Source organism: Vombatus ursinus, unplaced genomic scaffold (assembly GCF_900497805.2).
Source record: "Vombatus ursinus unplaced genomic scaffold, bare-nosed wombat genome assembly UNPS02014801.1, whole genome shotgun sequence".
Lineage (NCBI taxonomy): Eukaryota > Metazoa > Chordata > Mammalia > Diprotodontia > Vombatidae > Vombatus > Vombatus ursinus.
In genome coordinates, this window is record NW_020954579.1 from 8139385 (window position 1) to 8143288 (window position 3904).

General features: G+C 45.6%; 1 protein-coding gene across 5 annotated transcripts in view; it reads left to right on the plus strand.

The window, feature by feature from the left end:
- The window catches only part of ACBD4 (acyl-CoA binding domain containing 4), a 10239-nt gene that overhangs the window by 5127 nt on the left and 1208 nt on the right, over positions 1–3904 (plus strand). The window lies entirely within an intron of this gene.

Sequence of the window (3904 nt, forward strand, 5' to 3'; positions counted from 1 at the left end):
GTAGTAGTAGTAGTAGTAGTAGTAGTAGTAGTAGTAGTAGTAGTAGTGGCAGTCCCCTTAGAAACCAAGACACCTTTTTCTAGGATAATAATAGTAGTAGTAGTCATGGTAGTAGTAGTGGCAGCAGCAACTAGCATTCATATAGACCATTAAGGTTTACAAAGTGCTTTATTTATGTTATCTCATTTGATCCTCACACCAACCTTGAGAGAGATGCTATTATTATCCCCATTTTACAGATGAGCAAACTGAGGCTGGAGGTCACATAGCTTATAAGTACCTGAGGTGGTATTCAACCTCATGTCTCTCTGACTCCCGACACTATAGTCTGTGCCACATGGCTGCCTCTGAATTTAAAACTAGGAGCTAGGACATCTGGGTTCTTGTCCTAGCTGGGCCTCTCCAGTGCCTTCAGGGCCCCAGGCCCCTCTCCTCAAGATTCTTGCTGCCAGTATTGTAGTTCAGCATCTGGGCAACAGGTGTGTAGGATTTTTTCCCACCATGGCAGCCCTTCTCTGTATGCTTCCTCAATCCAGAAAGTGAGACTGGACCCCAGAACAGAAAGGGGGAGTAGGAGGAATGCTGGCAATACTAGGCCCTTCCTAATTTCTAGCTGCCTCGGCTTAACTGTCCCTTGGGGCAGTGGAGCTGACTCTCCCTAACCCTCCTCTTCTATCCAGGCTGCTCATACTTAACATGTGAGGGAGAGGTAAGAGATGGCAGCCAGTCCCCCCTAACACTGAACAACTGTGAGAGCTCTCACCCCCCCCCCATCTTTAGCAGTCCTGTCTGACAGTTATTCCTTCTTCATCACAGTCACACACGAACAGATCTCTAGAGGCATATATATGGACTTATGTTGTTCACTTGTTTCAGTCGTGTCCAAATCTTTGTGACCCCTTTTAGGGGTCTCTTGGCAAAGATACTGGAGTGGTTTGCCATTTTCTTCTCCAGCTCATTTTACAGATGAGGAACCGAGGGAAACAGGATTAAGTGACTTGCCCCGGGTCACACAGCTAGTGATTTGCTATTTCCTTCTCCAGCTCATTTTACAGATGAGGAAACTGAGGCAAATAGGGTTAAGTGACTTGCCTAGGGTCACACAGCTAGTAAATGTCTGAAGCTGGATTCAAACTGACTCCAGGGCCAGAGCTCTATCCACTACACCACCAAGCTGTCCTATATATAGATATATACACCGATGCAGTAACACACACACACACACTCCCTCCCCCTCTTTCTCTTTCTCTCTCTCTCCCCCTCTGTCTGTCTGTCTCTCTCCCCCTCTCTGTCTCTGAAGTCCTGAGGTCTTCTGACTACAGAGGAAAAGTTTGCCTGTAAGTAGGCCTGATCTCCTGATCCAGCCATATCTGGGCCTTGGAGAGTCCTCAAGCGGGAGATGGCCAAATCTAGGGAGTGGCAGGGACTCTTGGGGGCCTCCCCTCTCTCTCTGCTGGCTCATTATGGTCGATGACATGTTTTACATGTAGAAAGTCCTTGAGTTCTTATTCTTTGCCTCTCCGGCCCCTCCCGCCACCCCTTCCCTGCCAAAGGTTTCCATTTTAGAACCTGGGTGCAATGGGAGACAGCCAGGTTGCCCAGTGGGTTGAGCGCTGAGCCTGGAGTCAAGAAGACCTTAGTTCAAATCTGGCCTCAGACACTCACTAGCTCCGTGATCTTGGGCGAGTTAACTGTCTTAATCCACTAGAGAAGGAAATGGCAAACAAACCACTCCAGTATCTTTGCCAAGAAAACCCCTTATGGGGCCGAGAAGCGTCAGACTTACTAAAGAAGCAATCGCTAGACTTCCTAGCTAGGCAAGGAGAATAGTTATCACATTTTGACCTTCAGCAACTGGGGACTCAGGGAAGGACCTGGGGATACCTGACCCGGCTTTCTAAAGCTAGTCCACCATGCTTGTCCTCTTCTCTCCTTCCCATTAGATTGCAATCCTCCCAGAGATGTGGGGGCTGGGCCTGAGGGTGTTTGGAGTAAAGACGTATAACCTCTGCTCCCAGCAGTGTGGAGATGGGGGGTGGGGCAGCCCTTTATCTGATCCAGGCCTCCATCCTGGCCCAGTGAATCTATTTTTCCAGTCTCACTAGCTGGTATTTCAGTTATGTTCAAGTCAAAGAACATTTTTTCTTAAGTGCCCAGTGATTGCATAACCTTGATGCAAACACACTGGAAGGGAGCATTCTTACCCTTGTGGAGCCTATATTTTTCAGTCTCTTGCTATGCTGTGTGATTCTGGGTAAGTCTTCTATCTGTGCAGTCTTGTAGGAGGATGTGGCACGCTTACAATGTCTTCCATACTGGAAGGGTTTGTGTCCTTCAGTTGATGCAAATTTTGATCCCTCTAAAACAAGGGTTCTTAACTTTTTTTTTTTTTAGCATTATGGTGAAGCCTATTGACCCCTTCTCAGAAGAATGTTTTTAAATGTACAAAATCAAATACCTAAGAAACCAATTATACCAAAATAGTGTTTGAAATATTTTAAAAACCAACCAAATAAGTTTCTGGAGTCCAGGTTAAGTGCCCTTAGTCTAAAATTTAGTGAATAGTCTTTAAATCTTGTTATGGACTCATAGATCATAGTTCAGTAATTGGTAGCCGACCTCATGATGAGGATGAGCGTCTCTGAATTTAGCCAGGTTGGTTTAAGCAATGGGCAAGCAGGCTTTTTAATGCACTAGAAGCCCATCCACATAGCTTTCAAAATCCTGTGGCCCCTTCAGCTCACAATCAAAGCATCAAATATGGCTTCAGTAGATGATGACACATACACAGATTACAATTGTACATTACAGGTATACATTACAGGTGAGTGCAAAGGAAGTCAAGGTTGATACAGATTGGGAGATCAGGGAAGGCTTCCTGGAGAAGGTGGCCCTTGAGCTGTGCTTTAACAGATGGATAGGATTTGAAAGGGATGGTGGTGTGGAAGAGGGAAGGGGATATTCTAGGTTCAGATAGTGGCCTCAGCTGAAGCATGGTGGGAAAAGGTGTTTGTCCTTTGGACTCCGATTGCTTCTTCCTTGGAACCAATCCAGGGGTGACCTACCTTTGGCCCTGGGACTTTCTCCCTTCACCATTAACTTCACCCTATGTATCCTTCGAGTTGGCAGTTAGGTGGTGCAGTGGATAGAGCTTCAGGCCTGGAGTCAGGAAAACTTGAGTTGAAGTCAACCCCCAGACACCAGCTGTGTGACTCTGGGCAAGTCACTTAACCTTGTTTGCCTCAGTTTCCTCATCTGTAAAATGAGCTGGAGAAAGACATGGCAAACCACTCCAGTACTTCTACCAAGAAAACCCCAAATGGGATCATAAAGAGTCATTCACTATTGAATAGTTCAATAGTCATGACTTCCTTTGCACTCACCTGTAATGTATACCTGTAATGTACAATTGTAATCTGTGTATGTGTCATCATCTGCTGAAGCCATATTTGATGCTTTGATTGTGAGCTGAAGGGGCCACAGGATTTTGAAAGCTATGTGGATGGGCTTCTAGTGCATTAAAAAGCCTGCTTGCCCATTGCTTAAACCAACCTGGCTAAATTCAGAGACGCTCATCCTCATCATGAGGTCGGCTACCAATTACTGAACTATGATCATCTATCCCCTGATTGATATAAGAAGCACCTGGTTAAACATCAGCACTCAATCTCTACTGACCCTCCTTCGTAGTTGCTACTAAATCTTTCTCCCTGAATCTAATGCTCACTTCCTTTGCTTTCATACCCCAGAGTGTATTAAATTTTTTTAATAAAATGTGAGGGCCTAAGTTTAGTTTGAGTGCCTTAATGGGGGTAGGGGTAGTGAATGAGCCTTAAACTTAATTTGGGCCCAGTAACTCCTCCCCCCTCCATCTATGTGAAACTAGAGTTTTAAAGATCACCGT